Here is a 25,661-nt window from a genome sequence, read left to right on the forward strand (position 1 = left end):
TAGAACGTGGGTGATTCCCTATGTCGGAAGGTTTCTGCTACCATTGGTGATAATTCTTATTCAAACTTTAAGCACAGGCAGTTTCGAAAGAGGACGTTTTGATTACTAACCAAAGATGCTAACCACAGACAAATTGACCAAATTCAAAAACAAAAAGCTTTTTAATGGCAGAAGTAAGTACAGCCGCCAGTATCATAAACGCGAAGCGGTAGGCTGCCATTATTATACATTTCTAGTCCTTTTATACCAGTGGTTCTCTAGCTTTCTGACACCATTACCCCTGAGCCCAATCAGATATTAACTATCCCCTCCCCTCCCCTCCCCCCCCAACCACATCATCAACATTAGGGCGTAACTAGCCCCCCGCCCCCAAATCCATTCCAAACTCACATCAACATTAGCGACTAACTAGAACGAAAAAGAAATTTCTTTGAACGTTTTTATTTCAAAAATGAGAAAATGTAAATGATACAAATGATATTTACTTTCTTAGATTTTTTTTCAACCTCGAACTAATGAGAATGTTGGTACCGCTTATTTCTAACAACCCGTTCTTACGGACCGACGAAGAAATTATCAGTGCATCGCTAATGCTACCTACTACACCACCTTAGAAAAGAAAGCTTACTGTCCACATTGAGGGTGGACACATACTACAAAGCATGCATCCTCTCCCTTGCTTCACCCTCACGCTGCACCACTATTTAAACTCTACCGAGTCTAAACGAGTGCACTATAATCATTAATTTTTGTAACTCATTTGATTATTGGACTTTTTAATTCGGCAGTGCGAGAACTTGGAAAACTTCAGGTCCGCAGCTCGTGGTCGTGCGGTAGCGTTCTCGCTTTCCGCGCCCGGGTTCCCGGGTTCGATTCCCGGCGGGGTCAGGGATTTTCTCTACCTCGTGATGACTGGGTGTTGTGTGCTGTCCTTAGGTTAGTTAGTCTTGAAAACTGTGACTGCATAGCCCCATTCGTGATAAGGAAATGCAAAATGTTTCTAAATGTATCATACGAAAATATTTTGGTCGTAAACTGTGAAAATGCAAATGTCCAGGCTAAGTAAATAATTGTTCGGAAACAGAACAATATTGGATGCTTGTACGACAGCAATACCTGAAATCGCAGACGAGTGTGTATTTCGACCCTAGTGACGTCGACGTCGACGGGACGATAAACCGTAGTCTTCCTTCCTTCCTCGCGGCACATACAGGAGAAGGAATGTTTTGGTTAACGAGGATACTTATAACGTTTGCATGGCAGTTAAGTAAACGATTTGGATCAGAAACTACACATTCGAGTAACGCAGCGGAGAAGAGAGCACTGAAACACAAAAGCATTATAACATGTGAAGACTTTTATTGTTTTGGTAAAGATCCATCACCGAAATTATTCGTCATACAAATTTTATAGTAAAGAAGTTGCGACGCATTCGTTAAAATTACCAAAATGTTGTCTGTCTCAATACACGGGGAAAAAATACGTGTCACTTACCTACAGAGCGTTGCACTTCATCGATCTTTTGGTATGATAAAAGAATGATAATGTAGGAACGTTCTATTATCTGTTTTGTCTTTTACATTCGTAAAAGAAAATAAAAATTTTAATGCGAGAATGCTGATGCATACGGTACCTTCCGTCGCTAGTGCTTATCTAAGACAGCGTATTGCTTCATACCGTCTACCAACAGATGGCAGCAGCTCTTGAGCGCTAGTTATCTGAAAAGCAACAGCAGCTGATGTGAACAGTGTTTGTCGGCGGAGCGTACACCAGATGTCAGAAGCGTTGCCAGCCCGTTTCTATGGTCTTTCGGCCACCGTTGTATGTATTTCGCAGAAATAACGTTGTCCTGAAAACATCTTTAGTATAATATCTGTATCGTGTTACTGTATTATTAAGTACATTAAGTTACCAATAATTACTTTTTTCCTAAGTATCATTTACACGTGACATAATGTGGTGAAGGTTACAACTTGTGAAAAGAATATATGAACATCTTTCTCGCACAGTCCACGTACTATACACATTCTTCGTACTTCGTACCACGCTCCTATGACAACAAAATCGAAACACGTGCCCCATGTATGCTTACATACCTCATGAATATACCGACTTTTATATATTACCCACAATAGAGCAGAATTTCTTCATTATTCACTTGGCGACAATGAACGAAGAAATTGACAACACAAGAGTAACTAGGTAATAGCTGCTACGCTGCTATAGGTCTTGCACAGTATTATTATTATTGTTATCAATGGCAGTGGTCAGGCACGAAACTCCTTCTACTCATTAGATTAATTTTTAAGACATTAAGTAATTATTGTAAAACAAAAACGTCGTGTAAAATCACCTGATGTCATGCAACCTGAAGTTTTCAAATGGCTCTGAGCACTATGGGACTTAACATCTATGGTCATCAGTCCCCTAGAACTTAGAACTAATTAAACCTAACTAACCTAAGGACAGCACACAACACCCAGTCATCACGAGGTAGAGAAAATCCCTGACCCCGCCGGGAATCGAACCCGGGAACCCGGGCGCGGAAAGCGAGAACGCTACCGCACGATCACGAGCTGCGGACCTGAAGTTTTCCAAGTTCTCGCACTGCAGAATTAAAAAGTCCAATAATCAAATGAGTTACAAAAATTAATGATTATAGTGCACTCGTTTAGACTCGGTAGAGTTTAAATAGTGGTGCAGCGTGAGGGTGAAGCAAGGGAGAGGATGCATGCTTTGTAGTATGTGTCCACCCTCAATGTGGATAGTAAGCTTTCTTTTCTAAGGTGGTGTTGTAGGTAGCATTAGCGATGCACTGATAATTTCTTCGTCGGTCCGTAAGAACGGGTTGTTAGAAATAAGCGGTACCAACATTCTCATTAGTTCGAGGTTGAAAAAAAATCTAAGAAAGTAAATATCATTTGTATCATTTACATTTTCTCATTTTTGAAATAAAAACGTTCAAAGAAATTTCTTTTTCGTTCTAGTTAGTCGCTAATGATGATGTGAGTTTGGAATGGATTTGGGGGGGGGGCTAGTTACGCCCTAATGTTGATTATGTGGTTGGGGGGGGGGGAGGGGAGGGGAGGGGAGGGGATAGTTAATATCTGATTGGGCTCAGGGGTAACGGTGTCAGAAAGCTAGAGAACCACTGGTATAAAAGGACTAGAAATGTATAATAATGGCAGCCCACCGCTTCGCGTTTATGATACTGGCGGCTGTACTTACTTCTGCCATTAAAAAGCTTTTTGTTTTTGAAGTTGGTCAATTTGTCTGTGGTTAGCATCTTTGGTTAGTAATCAAAACGTCCTCTTTCGAAACTGCCTGTGCTTAAAGTCTGAATAAGAATTATCACCAATGGTAGCAGAAACCTTCCGACATAGGGAATCACCCACGTTCTAACAATAGCCTCGTGAAAAAAAAAAGAAAAGAAAAGCGGACTGTCGGACAGAGGACCGAGACACACTGTTGCCCTTGGAATGGGAAACTGCCCTTAAGAGGCCGAAAAATCGGTTACTGTCAACGGTCTGAGGATGCGGAAGGCAATAGAAACCACTGCATTAAAGTCATAAAATGTGCATTTACAGGACACGTAGCCAGGATGATCTCTCCATTGGCAAAATATTCCGGATAACCCATAGACCAAGGGTGCGCAAAAAATTAAACCAACGTAATAGTACCATTCTATGAGTCGGGGAGTGAAATATCAGAAGATAAGAATTTCTGTTCAGACGTGTGCAGAAAAATATTTAAAAAAAGCAGAAAATGGTGTATCTGGAGTAAGATTCGTGATGAACAGGTAGATATGGCAGAGAACGAGTTCAATAAAATCATTATTTTCATCAGAAGTGGCAACAAACAAATAACAACAACAGTACTTCAGATGTACATACATCACAAGCAAAATATGAAGAGATAGGAAAAAGTATATGAGGAACTGTAACAGATAATACAGTAAGTGAAAGGAGGTAAAAATCTAATAGCCATGGAAATTGGAACGTTGTACTGGGGTAGGGAGTTACAGGACAATATGGACTCAGTGGTAGGAATGAGAGAGGAGAGAGACTGAGTTCGGCATAAATTTCAGCTAGTCGTAGCAAATACCCTATACAAAAACCACAGAAAGAGAAAGTATAATAGGATACGGTCTGGAGACACGGGATTACGTCATGGTGGGAAGAGATACCAAAATCAGATATTGGATTGTAAGATGCACTCAGAAGCAGATATAGATTCGAGTCAGAATTTAGTAACTATGAATAGTGTCCTGAAATACAAGGAATTCGCCGGAAAAACTGACGTGGAAGCAAGGGGGATAGTTAAATATTGAGGAATTGTGACGTGGGTTTGCAGTCCGCTAAGACGGTAGATACTGGGGTAATGATTACCACAACAGACGGTTCACTTTAAGAGGCATGGACATTTCTACAAAGGGTAATGACAGAAGCTGGACTCACAAACATAGGTCAAAGAAAAACGTGGTAGTGTGGCACGAGTATGTCGAATCTCTCAAGTTGTAAGTTCAGTCATGTGGTGCAAATAACATACCCCCATTAATCCCATCGGAGAAACAGAACCTACAGTTTAACGTGGAATCAGAAACACCTTGTAACCTCCCCACAAAAATTTAAAAGGAATGTAATGACAATAAAACTGATAATCGCAATCTGACTCAAATATAAATTCTTCACAAAAAAATTAAAGTCCATTCAGTGATAAGAAAATTCAATTAAACCGAAATATCGGTCTTTGGCCCTGTGTAAAACAATCAGAATTAAAGTCTTACCTCAGAATAAATGGATGTCACATTTCTGCTCTTGTTGTTGCGCACCGCTTGGAGGAACTGCATTGCAAATAATAATATTCTCTTTTTTTTGTGATTTTAGTGGAATTTTTCTTCAAAAGAAGTGGAATGAAATGGGAAGTGCAACGAAATCTTTAGTTCAATAAAAAATTAAATTTTTGAGAAAATGCTTTTGAAATAAAAATTATTATTGGGGGACTTGTTGGAGAATAATTACAATAAATAAATTTTTTCATTATCTAATGATTATATTAATTAATAGTATACCTTATTCACCATCTTGACCAGTGTTGCCGACCGCCTACATCACACAACCGCACTGGGCTGCTACTACTGACCGACCGCTCTGCATGACGACTACTGACGTACAGCACTGCACGACTACTACTGACAGAGTACTGCCCTCAACTTGACAGAGCTACAGACTCGCAACGACTGACTGACAGACTGAGAACCGCTCGCAACACTCGCGCGGTCAAGCGCATACTCTCTGGTCACAGATGCTACAATGCCTCGCCATCGCTGCTATGTTACGTACGTGTTTCATAACCCTCCACTGGGGGGGCAAAAATTTGGCAGCGATGGTGAGTCATTTGGACTTGCCAATCGCGGCAAAATTTTTAATTAACTAATAAACTTCTACAATTTACAGAATAATTAGATGTAGTACATAAAGTAAATGTTGTGCACACGCACTAAGTACAAGATATATCAGACAAAGACAAAATGTGAGTACAAAACATAGTAGCAAATCAGAAAAAATGCATATACAAATTATTTGACAGATAACAAAGTGCACAGGCACTGAAAAAATTCTTTAGCATATTCAGAACAAATAAACAGACTGGTAAGAAAAAATATCATGATGACAAGTGACATAAGTGTACTCGCATTGGAGTTCAGCGAATCGAAAAATGTATAACCTATGAACATAAATGATGTTACCAAAAAATTTTTTTCTTTATGTGACAAGAATCAGGATAGGAAAGGGAAGGATTGCATCATGGTTGTAGCACTTTAGATTGCACACAGCTGTTCTGAAAGTCCATATCTTTCCACAGAAGTACAACACCAAGTGACACAACTTGAAGTTCTTTTCCCATCAGAATTTATCAGTGTAGCCAAGACACTGAACTGTCGTAGTAATGTTCCATGTTTTCATTTTGGCAGTACATTACGTACACGAAACAGTGGGACCATAATAATGTCTTCATCGCTCACGGTGGTGGACAGCATGTCGTGTCAACACCACGCTCTTACAAGGCACACCCACGTAGAATTAGTGCAAAACCAAAGATAGTGCTCCATGATCACTAGGATAAACAGGACAAATGGACATTGCAGTAATTCAGGGTAGTCAGCTTATGAGGTGAAGGACATCAAGTCACATAATATTGACAATTACAGTCTTCATGAGTAGTTTGTGGCATTCATAGCCTAGTTATTGAACATTTCTGTACCAAGTATGTAGTATTACAGAAAAATGTTCATTAATTGTTTTACATAGAATCAGTAGCCTTCTTTTCCTGGTTACAAAGTATTATGAAATAATCGCATTCTTTTCAGTTACAGAGTATAATTAAGAATCATTAACCTTCTCCTAATTACAGTTAATTAATCATTTGTCATTCCAATAATAATCATTAGCCTTTTCCTAATTACAGTTAATTAATCATTTGTCGTTAATTAATCATTTGTCTAATTACAGTTAATTAATCATTTGTCTAATTACAGTTAATTAATCATTTGTCTAATTACAGTTAATTAATCATTTGTCTCATTACAGTTAATTAATCATTTGTCGTTAATTAATCATTTGTCATTCTAATATCGTAAGAATCATTAGTCTTCTCCTAATTACAAAGCATTATTAAACAGTACCATAGTTAATTAATTATGTGTCATTCCAATCTATTAAGAATCACTAGCTGGCATCATGGGTAATCGTATTACAATAAACAGTGGCGGTCCTTGGCCAGTTACAAAGTATATTTAGTAAGACAGAATAATGTTCATCAGAAGCCTTAATTGAAAAGGAGAGTCAATTATTGGCCTAGCATTAACATAATACATTGAGTGATACAAATTATTGGCACTCATTGGCCATTAACCAAAACATGACAACTCAACATGGGAAAAAAAGGGCTAATTAATGGCATAATTAATAACAATTCTTCAAGTGACATTAATTATTGGCACTCAGTGGCCAGCAAGTATTGAATAGAATCATCATTCAGTATTATTCAGATTATTACGAAGTCATTATTAAAAATCAGTTAATTACAGTCAATTCATTAATAATCACAGGCATAATAAGTAGTATCATTACAATAAACAGTGGCAGTTATTAGCTAGTGACAAAGCATTATTTTGAATATAGTCTCATTAAGAGGTCATTACTCAAGTGACATGCTATTCAGAGTTGACCAGTATTATTCAGAATTATCATAAACTAGTGACATTATGTGGGACTGGTAATACATTTTTTTGGTAGCAATGCATTGCGTTGGGATCGATAATTAATTGCTGAAACATAACACTATTTGCTTTTGACCTATTGCAGCAAATGAGGATAGGTAACGTCATTCGTCATGAGTCAGCTGTAGCAAGATTATGTAACAAGGCAGTACATGTGATCACATTTATAAACGATAAACACAAATGGGTAAAAAAATAAAATGCAAGTACTAGAACAGGTATAATAAGTAACAGGTTTAGTAAGTATCATGAAAGGCTTCTCCTGGAAAAAATACAAAATGGATTATTGACCTGAAAGAAGAAACGCACACTATGCTGAAAAGTAGTGAACTTCGAATTAACAGGCAGTGAAGTGTGTATAAAAATGTGTTCCATAGCTGTCCTTTCCAAAACTTTCAGTCATCCTACTATGCAATGTAACACCTGCTGTCAAAGCAAACTGCAACAAATACTTAAATAACTATGTAGCATAAATACATAACTTCAACATTATCCTCATCTGTAAAAAAAAAAAAAAAACTTCATTATCCATATCATCATAACCTCACCATTATCATCACCTGTAAAGAAAAACTTCATTATTCATAATACCATATCCTTCATTATTATTCATCAGTATTCATTATCATCTGCAAAAAATCACTTCATTACTCATTACATAACTATTCCTTATCTCTAGCATATTTCATCACTAAAACTAAGATGTGTAGTTCTCTGTGACAGCCTGCATCAATCACCTTGTATTCTGAAAGAAAAAATTAGTTAAGACTGCTATTCTGTGATGAGTATAGTATATTCTTGTTAATGTTTGTTAGTCCTGATCCATTTACTCTTCCTCATAAAGTTATTGCATCTCCTTTCGTTTATTCCGTAGGTGAAATTCCCATTTATGTTAAATTTATTTCTTAGAATCATCATTCCTTTCTGAAATTGATGAACAAAGATTAATGTCCTGCATTTAAATCATATACCCACTAGATAATGACTGGTTTATGGTAACATAATTAACCCTACAGCATAACGTGACAGAAAACGTAATATGTCAAAAACATTGACAGTGTTCAAATGCAAAAATATACACAGAATAATACAATGCAGCAGCAAAAAAAAAATGTGAAACAGTCACGATGTTGAGATGTCATAAGGCAAAAAAAATGTCAAAGTCGACTGGTGTGTGTTATATCTTAACTATTTCATAGTGCATACAAACAAAACTGGAGTACAATCATATACACAAAAAAAGTGGAAAATGTGCACGGTCTGATGTGTAACGACAAGAAAAGCGACCTGCTAACCTTACCTTGCCGGGCACTTGCCAAGAAAAAATACGATAATCATCAGTAATTAGTAAGGTGAATTAATTGCATTAGTAAATGACATCATAGTGTGTTGAATCATACAGTGGTTTCACTCAATAAACGGTTTAATGTTTGAGATATGGTGATTGCCTTTCGATTTTCTGGTTCTCAAAGTTTCGACGTGTACAACATTGGGGTGAGGGATGCTGCGAATCCGATACGGACCTGCGTATAGAAGTTCAAATTTACGGCACTTACCTTTTAATTTGCTGGATAAATAGTGTGTACGTACTAATATCTTCTGTCCAACGTGAAAGTCGCGGCGTGTACAAACCTGTTTTTGCTGTCTTCTCCGGCGCTCTGCGGCACGTTTGATGTTGTTCAGCGCAATGTCAATTATTTCGTGGTGTCGTAGGCGACGGCTTTTGGGAAATTCTATTAATTCTTTAATTTTGTTCGGTGGTTCAACGTTTTTCAGTATAACAGTCGGAGATAGCATAGTGGATTCATTTGGAATGGAATTAATTACATCTTGGAATGAGAGTATGTGTGTATCCCAATCAATATGTCTTTTGTGGCAGTATATTCTACACAGTTTACCAATTTCCTTCATTAATCTTTCACAAGGGTTCGAAGAAGCGTGGTACTTGGATATATAGATCGGAGAAATGTTTCTGGCTCGTAACATGCGTGTCCATACGCTACTACGAAATTGAGATCCATTGTCAGAAATTACTTTCATTACATGCCCTACATGAGATAGAAAATGTTTTACAAATGCTTTCGAAACAGTTTTAGCAGTAGCTTTGCGTAATGGAGTGAAAGTAACAAATTTTGAAGTGAGCTCAACAGCGACAAAAATGTAGCAAAAACCTCTGTTAGTTCTCGGAATCGGACCAAAAATGTCTACTGCGGCCATGTGTCTTAATTTAACAGGTATAATGGGATATAATGGAGGAATATGTGAAGTGGTGTCTGATTTAGCTTTCTGGCAAATTTTACAAGACGCTAAAACTCGTCGTATACGTTTCTCCATGTTGGCAAAATAACAGTTCTGTCTCAGTATAAGAAAACATTTTCGTGCTCCGTAATGTGCGTAACTTAAATGAGTATACCAAATTAATTTGTTAACCAGTTCGTCAGGTATGCATAATAACCAATTGTTGCTGTCAGGATGAGAGCGGCGAAACAGAATGTCATTGCGCACAGTGTAGTGGTTTCTAATCGTAACATTATTCTTATCCTCCCAAAGGTGTTTAATTTCTTTCCACACATTGTCTTTATTTTGTTCTCGTGCTATGTCCTGTAATGACGATGAAATAAAGTTTTCAAATGCAACTTGCTGAATGTACATGACACTGAAATTTGTTTTGCAGAAGTTGGTTGCTACGTCTTGCTGATTGTTGCCGAGAGAACGCGATAGTGCGTCTGCTATAACATTTTGTGTGCCGGGAATGTGAACAATTGTAAAATTAAATTCCTGTAAATAAAGTTTCCATCTACTTAACCTGTCGTGAGTAAATTTAGCCGAGAGTAAAAATTGTATCGCTCTATGGTCTGTGTAAACGGTGGTATGTCTGCCATAAAGAAAGTGCCGAAATCTCGTAAAAGCCCATACAACACATAATGTTTCAAGTTCTGTAACGGAGTAATTTCGCTCAGCAGGTGACAGAATGCGGCTTGCAAATGCGATGTTTTTGATTACTATTGAACCATCTTCTTCAATTTCCTGGAAAATATGTACGCCTAAGGCGGTGTTGGAACTGTCGGTGGCAATGGAAAAATTTCTAGTAAGATCTGGGTGCGATAATAGTGGTGCATTCAACAAAGCATGTTTCAGGTTCATGAATTCAGAGTGTGCTTGCTTATCCCAAGACCAAATACTGTTTTTACCTGTTAATTGGCATAGTCTAGGCGTGTCTAAAGCAGAATGGTGAATAAATTTACGAAAAAAGTTAATTAAGCCCAAAAAACTACGTAATTGCTTCTTCGTCGTAGGAACGGTAATGTCACGTAGAGCTTGAAGTTTCTCTGGATCAGGTGCAATGCCTTCTGCTGAAATTACATGTCCAAGAAATTTTATGGAAGTTTTGCCAAAGTGCGATTTACTAAGATTAACTGTAAGTCCTTGTGCATGAAAAGTTTGTAACAGTTGTTCAAGAATCAGATTGTGTTCAGACCAGTTAGCTTCTGCGATAAGAATATCGTCTACATACGTCGTAATTCTGTCTTTAAGTTCTGTCGGAAGTATTGTGTTCAAACCGCGAATAAAAGCTGCAGAAGAAATAGTTAAGCCGAACGGTAATTTGCGAAATTGATAACAGTCGCCGAAACAGAGAAAAGCTGTATATTTTCTGCAATTTGGATGAAGTTGAATTTGCCAAAATCCCGATTTCAGATCTAATGTGGAATAAATAGCAGTGCCGTGAAATTTCTGTAAAAGTTCCTCTAATGTCTGTGGTCGATCTGTTTCATTAATAATAATGTCATTAATGTGACGTGAATCAAGTACAAGGCGAAGTGAGCCATCTTTTTTCTTAACAATATGTAGCGGGTTTATGTACGGACTAACTGCTGGTTCAATAATTCCTTGATCAAGCATATCCTGCAATTCTTTTTTAACTTGTTCTCTATGAATATACGGAATAGGATAATGCTTAGCTTTAAATGTGTCGTGCGGTTTGACTTGAAATTCATACATAAAGCCGGACATAGTACCAGGAATGTTGTCAAAAACTGGAGCTTGCTGTAAAAGAATTTTGTGTAATTGCGTTCGTTCGTCGTCTGTAGTTGCACTGCTTTGTCTAACTTTATCGGAAATCATTTGTATTACGTCGTAGTCCATTTCGTCTAAAGTATTATAGTTGTGTACGTACGTATCCGTTAACAATGTGGGATTACAGTCTATGTCACGTGTTGCGGAAATGACCTCTGTGCGGTTGATTGTTTGTTCTTCCGCAGATAATGAGTGCTGAAATTCTAAAGCAAGTTGTACATTTTCATCCTTTAACATTAAATAAGAATTCTGAAAATCAATAACTGCGTCGTGTTGTACCAGAAAATTCGTACCTAAAATAACGTCTGTTGTCAATAAAGGCACAATCCAAAAATTAGAGTGAAAAGTATGACCTCCAATACAAAATGATAAATGCGTCTGTAATTTAACGTCTACACCTTTACTTGATACTGCTCCTTTCACTTTTGTTTTGCCTAAAGGTAATGTCGGATAGGTATTCTCTTTGTTGCACTCATTAAAAGTCTCCTCATTTATTACTGATATAGGTGATCCGGAATCAATTACTGCTGAGAATTTCGATGAACCAATTTTAATTTCGATAACAAGATGTAAAATGGTTTTCTGAATAACTGGTCTTTCCTGTAAAAGAGTGTCTCTGATGTCGTCAAAAGTAATTACATTTTCGTGAACAACATTTTGCGTGTCTAAGGTAGTGCTTGTATTATTGCAAGATGCGTCCTGTACATTATCTAGTCAGATTCTATCTGACGTGTTATTATTATTAGGAGGATTCTGTGGCATTTCGACTATTTGAACTGTTCTATTACTTCTTCCAGACGTGTTACGCTCTGGATGGTACCTACTGTCGGGTTCATTCATGAGAATATGTTCTTGCGTATGATTTTGCTGTTGGTGAGACCGACTGTTATTATATGTACGCTGGTAATTGTGCTCATCGTTTTTACGTCTGTCGTAATAATCATTCCTATACGGTGTATTGCGATAGGAATTGAAATACTGTCTTCTTTGTACATAGTTGTTTCTCTGCTCCCGTGCGTTACTATTTGTTGGACCAGGGGCTATACGTCCACGCGGCGAAACATTAAAGCCTGGTTGACCTTGTGTATTCCATTGTTGGTTAGGTATGTTAACCGGCTGGTTTTGATGTTGTTGTTGTGAAACACCTCTATTGTTACTAAAGTGTTGTTCCTGTTGCTGAAAATTTTGACGGTATTGATAATTAGAATTTTGCCTGTTATTAAAGTTTTGGTAGTTGTCGTTCCTAAAACGTCTGTTATCTTTCCGATTGGAATTACGTCCCTGATCATAATTGCAGTACTGTTGTTGACCTTGGTTGTTACTCAAAAAGTTTTTGTTTACAAAAGAATAATCGGATTGCTGTACTTCCAAGAGCTGTAAAAGATCTCTGAATGCTGAAATGTTTTCTTTTTGCTGGCCCGTTAGAAGTGACACTCGTAATGACCGTGGTAATTTAGAGATGCATAGTTGTATAAGTGCGGATTCACTGTACGGTTCACTTAGGTACTGGTTTTGTTGTACCATGTGCTCAAAAAATTGCGTTACACTGGGAAAATTTGAGTTTTCATAGTTTGGCAAACTAATTAGTTGATCTTTAATTCCGCGCTGTGTCGTCTTCGACCAGTACGCTGACAGAAAAGCATTCTGAAATTCCTCTACCGAGTAACACTGTCTCGCGATCGGTCTCATACGAGTTGCCGGTTCGCCTTCCAAAAAACTGCAAATAAATTCAAGTTTATGTGTTACAGGCCAAGTCGGTGGAAGAGCAAAGCTAAACTGTTGAATCCAATCCAGTGGGTGAATCTGCGTTCTATCGTTTTTAAATATTTTGAACTTTCTTACTGACAGAAAATGTTTGTAATCGAAATTATCATCTCTGTGTGATGCAACAGGTTCAGGATCGTAAGAGTATCTATTGAACTGTGGTTGTTCGGAATCTAAGTCCCGTACTCTCTGCAGATTACCCAAATTATACGCGCTGCGTGAGTCTGACACATGTTCATAAAGTGGCGTCTGTTGTGGTATGTTATTAACTGAAATGTTTTTCATCTCTGTTACTTCTTGTTGTAAATTTGATAACTTCCTACGTAACGTGTTGTTAGATGAATCGATCTCATTAATTGTCTGCTGTAAATTTTGAAATTCAGGTGTTTGGATAAATGAAACCGGTGCAGTATCGTCTGATTTATTGTCATTAGTATTTTCGATAACATCAATACGACTGGCCAATTCATCACATTTTTCAGTCAGTATCTTAACCTGATCATCGGTTTTAGAATCAGACGCATTAATCTGTTTTTGCAACTTACGCGTAGTTTCGCTCAGTTTTTTAACATCAGCTTTGATGACATCGCAATCCTGTGTTAGATCTAATTGTTCGAATCTGTCTGTCACTGTTTGAATATTTACTGTGTGTGTGTCTGTTTTTGATTTAAGATCAGAAATTTCATCCCGTAATTCCGCGTTCAACTGTTCTATGGTATTAATTTTGTCGGACACTGTAGTAATATTATTGTCTACATACGTCTTCGCTTTCGCGAATATTTTACGTTTGTCCTCTTGTCTTTGTGCAGTGATTGTTTCCATGACTTGTCGTTTTACTTTGTTTTGATCTTGAATAAATCTGCGGAAACGCGTATCACTGTTCTGTATGTGCTGATTAAAGCGCTCGTTCATCTGAGTGTTCTGTTGTTCGAATTTCGCGTCTATTCTTGCGTCCATAGTGCGCGAAAGTTCTACCGTCATTGCTTTAAATTCGTCCCGTAATTGTGTAGCTTTTTCAGAGCATTGTTTAGCGACTCCGCTAATTTCGTCTCTGAGTGTGTCTGTTGCGGCTGTTTGCATTTCTCTTAATTCCTGCGCAACAGACTTAATTTCTTCGCTATTTTTTTTTGAACAAGCTTCAATTTCCACGCGCAACTGTTCCTTAGTGTCATGGCACTGCGCGGCAACGGCTCTAATTTGTTCACTAAGCTGTCTGGAATTGTCGTCTAATTTTTCATTAAGCTGTTTGTTCTGTTCCCTAAGTTGTTTGAGATTTTCGGCATTATTGTCAAGTTTTTCGTTCTGTTGTTTGACCTGTTCACTAAGTTTGTCTTGTTTTTCGTTCTGTTGTTTGAAATTTTCATCAATTTTATTAAATTTTTTGTCCTGTTCACTAAATTGTTGTTTGAGCAATCTTGCCATAATTTGTTCAAACCCAAAGTTAGCGTTTATACTCTCTGTGCTGTTTAGTGGTGGATCTGGAACTTTCTCGCATACTGTAACCATTTGGTTATTCTCAGATTTAGAAAAACGTTTGTCAGTCGGATGTACACTGTCAGACATTATTTCGGAATTAAATAAATCCATCGTACTTTCACTACACTGACCATTTTCATTGGAAAAATTTGTCTGTACATTACTTGGATTTTCTAAATCGGGTGTGTTAATTTCGGCAGCGCTCATTACTATAGAGCGCTCCGCGTCATCAATTGTCGTCAGATTAACAGACGAGACAATTGAGTTCGTTTGTTCATTATCAGGGTAAAAGTCATCACTAGTGGTTGGAATGCACTGATTGTTAGTGAACGCAGGATTGTCATCATTACACTGCGTGTCACATGTCCTATCGGTAAAGTTGTTTAAATCGGTAGTTTCGTTCGTAATACCTCGCGATACACTATTCACAGTCTTTCGCGGCATTTTTACAGTAGTCACAATTATTCAAAAACAAATAAGCACAAATGCAAAGGCAACACACAAATACAATAGAGCAACAAATTGCCGTTGACCTGTAGAAAGAAAGTCACAAGTTAATAAAAGCGTAGCGCCAAATCCTAATTATATCTAAGCAAATAAGAGCAGATATGTGACTGTTTTTCAAAAGACTCTCAACGAAATTCGATCCTGGACTGGGTGTCGCCAAGTGTAACCTCCCCACAAAAATTTAAAAGGAATGTAATGACAATAAAACTGATAATCGCAATCTGACTCAAATATAAATTCTTCACAAAAAAATTAAAGTCCATTCAGTGATAAGAAAATTCAATTAAACCGAAATATCGGTCTTTGGCCCTGTGTAAAACAATCAGAATTAAAGTCTTACCTCAGAATAAATGGATGTCACATTTCTGCTCTTGTTGTTGCGCACCGCTTGGAGGAACTGCATTGCAAATAATAATATTCTCTTTTTTTTGTGATTTTAGTGGAATTTTTCTTCAAAAGAAGTGGAATGAAATGGGAAGTGCAACGAAATCTTTAGTTCAATAAAAAATTAAATTTTTGAGAAAATGCTTTTGAAATAAAAATTATTATTGGGGGACTTGTTGGAGAATAATTACAATAAATAAATTTTTTCATTATCTAATGATTATATTAATTAATAGTATACCTTATTCACCATCTTGACCAGTGTTGCCGACCGCCTACATCACACAACCGCACTGGGCTGCTACTACTGACCGACCGCTCTGCATGACGACTACTGACGTACAGCACTGCACGACTACTACTGACAGAGTACTGCCCTCAACTTGACTGAACTGACAGACTCGCAACGACTGACTGACAGACTGAGAACCGCTCGCAACACTCGCGCGGTCAAGCGCATACTCTCTGGTCACAGATGCTACAATGCCTCGCCATCGCTGCTATGTTACATACGTGTTTCAACCTCTCGTTCCTGGCATATCTTCACATAATTGAGAATTGAAGGCTGGGGTAAAGGTGGACTGAAAACTTTCAAGGTATGACCGGAACTCCAACTGGCGACCTTCCAGTTTTAAGAAATATGATTCAACCCTTATTTCTACTATTTATATGATAACAATTCTCCTGGAGGATGGAAGAATGTAATATGATGTAACTATTTTGCTGGATGAGGCAGCTTCTATTTCGCTTAACTTTTTATTTAAATTAAATTTGTTGTCAGTCGTAAGCTCAATGATAAGGAAAGTTTTTCACATCGTGAAACTGAAAGGAAAAATGCAGTAAAGTCCCTTTTGATTGCTATATAAATCTTCACTATTAAAATGTAAGTTCTCCTTCTGCTGAAATCCTTAACGTCTGTACTTTTTTTTCAAAAACTCAGCGACCACACCGGCTCCGAAATGGAACATAACGGAGAGAAGGCCGAAATACTGAATTCGGTCTTCCGAAGTTGTTCCTCCGTGGAAGATCGTAACACTGTCCCTCCTTTCAATCGTCATACGAACATCGAAATGGCAGATATTGAGATAACCGATCGCTAAAGTGCAAAGCAGCTAAACTCTCTTATTAGTGGAAAGGCTTCAGGGCCAGATGAGATTCCTGTAAGATTCTATAAAGATTATGCGAGAGAACTTGCTCCTCTTCTAGCAGTAATTTATCGTAGATCGTTTGAGCAACGAAAGGTACCTCACGACTGGGAAAAAGCGCAGGTCGTTCCCGTTTTTAAGAAAGGCCGTAAGACAGATCCACACCATTATAGACCTATGTCGTTGACCTCAGTCTGTCGTAGAATTATGGAACATGTTTTATGATTGAGAATTATGATGTTTTTGGAAAATGAACATCTACTTTATAAAAAGCAACGTGGATTCCGCAAACAGAGATTCGACGAAACTCAGCTCGCTCTGTTCCTCCATGAGATCCACAGCGCAGTGAACAATGGCACTAAGGTTGATGCCGTGTTCCTTGATTTCAGTAAGGCATTTCACACCGTCGCACATTGCCGTTTAATGAAAAAAAATGAGAGCTTATTGAGTATCGGTGCATACCCGCGATTGGATTCAAGACTTTCTTGCAGATAGAGCTCAAAACGTCGCTCTTAAAGGAACTAAATCGACAGATGTAAAGGTAATATCTGGAGTATCACAGGGAAATGCGATAGGACCGTTGCTGTTTACAATACATATAAATGATCTAGTAGAAAGCGTCGGATTCTCTTCAAGGCTACCTGCAGATGATGCAGTTTTCTATACCGAAGTAGCAAAGCCAGAAGACAGTAAGAATTTGCAGAACGACCTGCAGAGAACTGATGAATAGTGTAGGCTCTGGCAGTTGACTCTGACCGGAAATAAATGTAACGTATTGCGCATACTTAATGAAAGAAATCCACTACTGTACAGCTGCAATATTGATGAGAAACAGCTGGAGACAGCGTCTGCCATAAAATATCTAGGCATAAGTACACAGAGTGACCTCAAGTGGAATGACATATATAAGAGGTAGTGGGAAAAGCAGACACCAGAGTAAGATTCATCGGAAGAATCTTAATGAAATGTAACTCATCCACGAAAGAAGTGGCTTATAAGGCGCTTGTTCGCCCGATTCTTGAGTATTGTTCATCTATCTGGGATTCCTATCAGGTAGGACTCATAGAGGTGATAGAGAAGATCCAACGAAGAGCAGTGCGTTTCGTCACGGGATCGTTTAGCTGCCGAGAGAGAGTTACGGAGATGCTAAACAATCTCCATTGGCAGACGTTACAAGGGAGGCGTTGTGTATCACGGAGAGATTTACTACTGAAATTTTGGGACAGCGCTTTTCAGGAGGAGTCGGACAACATGTTATTTCCCCCAACATACATCTCACATATTGAGCACGAGGAGAAAATTCGAGAAATTAGATCAAATGCAGAGGCTTACTGACAATCATTCTTCCCACACACTATTCTCGAGTGGAACAGTATGGAGGGATCAGATAGTGGTACCGACTGTTCCCTCCGCCACACACCATTAGGTGGCTTACGGAGTATGATGTAGACGTAGATGATGCACAATGGGTGGGAGTCAGCTGGGAGACACTACGACAAATTGTTGTTGAAGACCTGTGTCTCTTCCCACACAAAATTCAAATCGATCGGCCATTAAGCCCCAGGGCCATGGAAAAGCGGTTGTGTTTCGCCAACACTATTGCCACAGAACTGACAAATAGGACTTTAATGTGAAAATGATCTGGTTTAGCAATGAAGCCAACTTTCATTTGGATTGGTGCATCAATAAGCAAAACTGGAGCATTTGGAGACTGAAAATCCGCATTTTGCTATCTAGGAGTCTTCACCCTCAACTGGTGGCTGTGTGGCGTGCAATGTCCAGTCATGGAATAATTCGTGCGATATTCCTTGATGGCACAGTGACTACCGAACGGTACTTGAAGGTTTTGGAAGATTATATCATCTCCTTTATCCAAAGTGACCCTGATGTCGACAATATGTGATTATAGTAAGACGGATCTGCATCGAAGCATGAGAGTGTTTGTTGTCCTGGAGGAGCACTTTATGAGCCGCGTCCTGGTTCTGGGGTTCCCAGAGGCCACTGGGATGGGCCTCGATTGACTGCCATATTCTCCGGATATGAACACATGCGACTCCTTTTTGTGGGGCTATATTAAGGTCACGGTGTACACTAATACCCCCAAAACCATTGAAGAGCTGAATACAGCCATTCAGGAGGTCATCGACAACATCGATGTTCCAATACATCAGCGTCATGCAGAATTTCGCTATTCGTCTGCGCCACATCGTCACCAATGATAGCACGCATATCGAACATGGCGTAGCCTAAATCCGAATATCTGTACTGACATTTGCATGCTGAATAAAATGTGTGGAAGCCATAGTTTGTAAGTAATTTATGTCGTTTTTGTAATATAATTCGATAATTCTCACCCCGTATATACGTTGAATTACATTTATCACAAATGGGTGTGTCTGAAATTTTGGGACAGCGCCTATACCTTTGTGCGCACTGGAATCGTTTCATTCATTTACACTGTGTTGTCCTAAAATCTGATGTAAGCTTGTTGTTGTGAATGTTCTTTCACATCTCAAGAGATTTGATATGAGGTTATTTAGCTTTAGGTAATTTTACATTGAGACATTTTGTCTCCCAGAGTTACGTAGCTGCTCTCGACTCTGGCTGTTCTGAGAATTTTGGTAACATTGATTGGTGATTCTTGGCTTTCTGGCTGGACTCGTTTTATAAGTGAACTTACAAGACTGGCAGAGCTGAATTTCCATCTCGTAAGGACCTTATGTACTAACAATGCTTTGCATTTTCCGTCATTGTCTCTTTATCTGATCACACACTCTTCAAAGAGTAATATTAGTACGCTGTACCTTAGAAAATGTTTCCACAGCATACGAAATATTCAATCGCTGAAAGTAGACTTTTGGCTGTTGGTACTGGTACACACAAAGTGGACTTTAAATTATATGAACTCTTTCACTAGTAGTAATTTTTGGATCGTATCGAGACTTCGCTTGTACTATATCTGTATACTGGCCCAGAAACTGAGCGCCAGTTGACAGTCTGCATTCTTTTAGATTTGGTATCAGATCTAGCCCTCTACCTCCAATTTCTGTAGCTGTAAGTAACTATTGTTGTTCGCCTATATATCACACTTTCCCTAAGGTTATTATCTTGGATTAACTGTTGTTAATCACAGGTCCTTTTGCTTCCCAGTAAGTGATGAATAAATGCCATATCTGCGTTATCTAGTCTTGAACGGACAAAAATATGGTAAGATCACTTGCAATTGCTCTATATGTAAATTTTTTCTCGTAAGGTAAAGTCCACGCATCCAAGTAGCTGACAAGAATAACATACAGAGGAACTGGAAAGCAACTGAGGATCTCTAAGGTGACGATAGGTCACGAATAGGTAGTTCTGACGCTGTGGTTTTTAATGGAACCAAGCTGAAAAAAATCGACACATGTTCACCAGGTATGCCGACCTAGAAAAAGAATTTGATAGTGTAAAATGGTGCAAGATGCTCTAAATTCTGAGAAAAATAGGGGTAAGATAAAGGGAAAGACAGATGATATACAACACGTACAAGAACCAAGAGGGAACAATAAACCGCTTGACAAAGAACAGAGTGCTCGGATTAAAAATGGTGTAAGGTAGGGATCTAGTTTTTCACCCCCGCTGTTCAATCTACACACGAGGAAAATAAAAGAAAGGTTCAGGATTTGGATTAAAATTCAGAGCGAAAGGATATCAGCGTTAAAATTCGCTGATAACGTTGTCATCCTCAGTGAAAGCGAAAACGAACTACAGGGTGTGTTGCGAAATGAACAGTGTAACAAGTACAGAATAATGAATACGAATAAGGAAAACGAAAGTAATGAGAAGTAGCGGAAATGAGGACAGCGAGGAACTTACCATCAGAATTGGAGTACACGAAGTATATGACGTTAAGGAATTCCACTACCTAGGGAGCAAAATAACCCATGACGGACGGAGCAAGGACGACATAAAAAGGAGACTAGCACTGGCAAAAAGGGCGTTCCTAGCCAAGAGAAGTCTGCTAGTGTCATACAGAAATTTCTGTGAATGTACGTATGGAGCACAGCATTGTATGGCAGTAGAACATGGACTGTGGGAATACTGGGGCTGAAGAGAATCGAAGTCTACAGGAGAATGTTGAAAATTAGGTGGTCTGATAAGGAAGAGATGGATACCCGAAGAATCGGCGAGAAAAGGAACGTAAGGGAAACATTGACAAGGAGAAGGGACAGGATATTAGGATATCTGTTAAAGCAGCAGGGAATAACTGCCTTGTTACTAGAGGGAGCTGCAGAGGGTGAAATGTGTGGAGGAAAACATCTAGCAAATAATTGAGGACGTAGGTTGTAATTGCTTCTCTGAGATGAAAAAGTTGGCACAGGAGAAGAACTATTGGCGGACCACATGAAACAAGTCAGAAGTCTGATGACTCAAAAGAACGATAAAGACTGAAAGAGAACTGTAAGTTCCCTGAGGAGGGGTTTGACCTTAATAGCATTTATGGTCATTGATACTGGGCATCTCAGACGGTTTGACCGCTTTATATCGAATGGCCCAGTTACTTCAAGTTGATACTATTAAAATTTGTAATAGGAACTTTTTTTATGGCCACCCTCTATATTGACGGAGACTGCAACCTATCAAAATATCGAAGCTCGCTAAATTTATTGCGCTATATGTTTTACCGTGGAGGGTGATGTTGCGCAATACACTGCAGTTCCTGTTGAGAATTCACGATTTGCGGACAAGTAAGTAACTGATGCAGCGACGTCATATGAATATATGAATACTTCACCAAAGACAAGTGAAAGAAATCATCTGTTGAATTGCATTAGGTTATACATTTAATACGTATTCAGTAATTCGCTGCAGAAACGTGAGACAAGAGTATTTAAGTGCACAGAAATAACACTGCAAGTATTTGCTTCTTCGTTTCAGAAGCTTGAATTATTTACTGCCGAAGTGTATAACAGCACTACCTGTTACTACCTACTGATTCTGTGTAATGAAATATTCTTTTCAGGTTTATAGACCGCTTCCAGCGCTGTGGAAGTGAAATATGGCGAGTATGTGAGCAGTACCTTTTCATTGTACATAAGTTGTAGCGAAACCTACCAATTCGTTGAAGACTTTTTTTGAGCTTGCAATGACTGCCTTAGTATTGCATAAGAGTTCTACATCATCAAGCGACGACATGTTCCCTGCGAAGACAGAACTCTAACTGAAGCACCTCGGGCATAAATAGTGCGTAGTAATATTGTGCTATTCTTGGCCTCGTACTTCGGCGTAATGTATTGACATATTTTGTTGCGCAATGACTGTTGAGCATGTGAGGGCTCCTTTATGCAGTGCACAGCCTGTGGCGGTTACAATGGGTGGTTTTAGGTTCGACATCCTGATTTTCCTTGATACTTTCTATTCTAAAATGACACATCACTTTGTGGCTAGCAAGTTTGTAAAGATCATGAAGTTTGTTAATATGTTACAAGATCCGATGATGAGAGCACAAGTCTACCGAAACCTGTAATTAGTAAAAAGATTTACGAGCGATCGTGAGGAAAGTGATCGTTTAAGAACAATATTATAAAAATTATGATGTACTTCAGAAAGTAAGCGACTAGTATTTTGGTTGACATCAGTTTTTGCTTACACACCGTCCGTTCAAAGAATTACGGAACTGATTTTATTCATGACGTATAAGCGACGTCAGAATACTAACCGTGGTGTCATCTTGAGCTAACAACTGTTGATTCGACCGGTCGGTTGGTGCAGCTGTGTGCATCCGTAGTCTGTCTACGTTGTAGTGTCACACATTGCAATGGAGATACCAAATCTCTGAATCAAGTATTGAAAACATTCTCTAGAATTTTTTGAAGAAGAGAAAAATGTGTCCTAAATTTGCCCCGACCATGTTGACTACTACAAAAAAACAATACGTTGATGCCCAACGCGACGAGACTGAAATTCGAGATACCTACATGCAATTCTTTTCTGGAAAAATCATCACTGATACCGAGTCTTGGTATTATCGATACGAAACTACCACAAAGCGTCTAAATACAGAGACTGAGATGAAGGGTCAACGGTTTGGCAAGGTAACTAACATTTCAGCCGATGTTGGGCGCGAGTGTGACAGCGTCCGACAGTTTCACGTAGAGGATTAATAAGTGGAGTTGTTACCACAGCAGAAATTTGGTAACGTCCGCCATGCTAGTTGTTCCAAACGTTAGCTTCTGGTGGAAGAGTTTTGATAAAAAGTGCGAGCTAGCATCATTTACGGGTGTACTAATCATTCTGATTATAGTCTGTAGTTTAAAGGATCACATTTCTTCCGTAACTGGACTCGTCCAAGTGATATTTCCCCCTTATATACGTTAATTTTGTTTTCTCTGTTTACTATTACTGCACTGGTTTTATTTCTGTAATTTCACTTTACATATCATATAAGTCCAGCTCATACAGCTCTCTAGCTGAACGTTGTGAAGAGGAAATATTGGAAAAAACCAAACATATCAAAATATGTTGTCAGTATTTTTGGGAAGAAGGCATAGACCGAACGTTAGTTTCGTCAGTCCTTATTAACGAAATTGCTTCATTACGGTAGCAGCCCTGTCATATCACATCTTCTCTTTTCGGTTTTTCGAAACGCATAAAGAAAATGAAGTTACATTAACGAAGCCAAGCGCGTTGTATTACTGGATTTACTATTAACTTTGCATTTAAGACCAAAACTTGTCTGATAATGCCTTCATGATTCTGTACTTTTCACTAAAGCACTGTAACATTTTCTATTTAAAGCAACTGTCGCGTGCACATAACAGAAATTAGGAACAAGAAGCAATTGTAAACGGTGGTCTGCCAATGTTTCGGTGGCGCTGGTTTCAAAGCAACGTTCAGCTTGAGTCTCTAACGCCGTCTCCCTTTGTAATATCTAAATGCAGTTCACGTGGCTGCATGAAGGGTCTGTGCCTTGTACTCGACTACGGGGAGGCTCTGCAGAACATCTAGAGCATTAAAATAACCATCATAAATTTTCTCTATATTTTATTAACCCAGTCTCGAAATTTTTTCGACTGACGGGAATCACTGAATCAAACTGCCTCCTCATTGAAGCTACTATCTGTCAGACAACATTAAACGTTTTATAATTCCCTGTCCTGTCATTTTCCGTGAAAGACAGGAAGATCTTATAAATCGGAATGGTCTGTCTCTTATCCGTGGCTACACCACCAAGCAAGAGATAACAGCATTCTCTCCTGGGACACACTTTAAGTCTATCCACGTATTGAGCAATAATACATTACATAAATTAATAAATTTTTTAAAATTAGGTTTCTGTAACGGGAAAAAACCTACATAAAAGTTCAAAATACACGAGAAGCCTCGTTTAAATAGAGATTCAGCAACAGCCAACTCGTACAGCAACTGCTGTTCGACGAGTAGAAAGGTAGGACCGCTTTATTAGCAATTATCGATTCACTCATGTTCCTGGATCGAATGGAAAACGCTCTGAAGGTCATTAACGATCAACGGAAACCCCATGACTCAACTAGGTGAGAGGTAGGTCGACGTACCAGAAATGAAGATCTGGCTCAAGCGCCACGACACTGATTGGCGGCAGCTACAATAACACCAAACGAAATATCGGAAATTATTACTCACATGAGACATCATGCAGAGAATAAAAAATACTCCATTTTACGAAATTATTGAACGACAGACGCGGCTGGCCAGGAACAGCTCACCCTTTGCGTTCGTTATGGCGATCCATTGTTCGTTATCACTAGGAAAAACCTGCCGTCCATTTATAGTTAGTGCTGCCTAGCTGTTTCAGGCTATATACAGATCCAGTAAAATCTAAAGACATTCAGTGTTTGAAGAATTTAATACGAGTATCTCTCGGCTGCAGATCATAGACCCATACATAAAGAGCCATTGATTCCGCGGGTGTCATTGCAAGCAGAAAGTTTTCAGTATCTCGCATTCTGTATTTGGTATTGGTTAATTAACTAAAAGCATCGACGGTAGCAACAGGAATTACATATAAAAACAGGACACCACTTACAACGACAGGATAACACACAAACTACAATCAGTTTTATTGACTCTTTACAGCTCGGATAAATTAAGTTTGAAAGTGACATAACAGGGACTGGCGACAATAAGCCAGGTGTGATGAGCACTAGAAATGAAACAAAACACGTATCCGCTGCGTCGGTTGTTGCGAGGGAATTAACGCTGGCGCCAGTAAAATCAGCAGTTATGGCCATCCAGATGAATACAGTGGTATGGGAACTACGCCAATCGGACGAGTATTTGTCTACACGTAGGAAATGTTGCGAAGTAACAAATTTCCTAACTGACCAGAGAGAAAGGTAATGTGAGAATACCGCTGAATTTTTGATAGAGGAATGTGTATCATTAACAAAACAAGTCATCTATATAGTGAAACACTTTCACCGTTGCTGAAATGACTACGAGAATTTAACAAAATAATGAGTCTCTGTATTTTCCACATCACATTCATTCCCCCTGTTTCATTACTGTTTCCTTCGTACATTTCACAAAATTATCGTATGCCTCTCTGAGAACGAAGTTTGGTCTGTAGAATGCTTTGCCATCCACTCTAATTCTACAAACCCACAATTTATTTATATTTTTCCTGCCTTATATACTTCAACCGAAACCCGACTGAATTCTGTCCATTTAAAACGGCAGTGATAATAGTTCCGTTCTCAGAGATTTATGACCATATTCTTTAGCCAGCTTAGATAAATAATCAGGGCTGTAACAGTGGTTTATTAGGAGCTGTGATATCCGACTGTTAATCTTTTCTTCAGTCATTTGATAGGGAAGTTGTTTTTCGTTTTCGCCAGTGTAGATATCATTTGTAATTAAAGCAATTGTAGCCTTTTTATCAAGACTAATCGAAAGATAAGAGGGATGATTGTTACAGCTACGAAAGGTGGATTAAGATTTCCATCAGCCAGCCTTTATACCTCTGTCGAAACGGGTTATCATTTATTGTTTCTTCGTAGTCGGCGAGTTTCGTC

The sequence above is a fragment of the Schistocerca serialis genome, chromosome 4, assembly GCF_023864345.2.
Source record: "Schistocerca serialis cubense isolate TAMUIC-IGC-003099 chromosome 4, iqSchSeri2.2, whole genome shotgun sequence".
Taxonomy (NCBI): Eukaryota; Metazoa; Arthropoda; class Insecta; order Orthoptera; family Acrididae; genus Schistocerca; species Schistocerca serialis.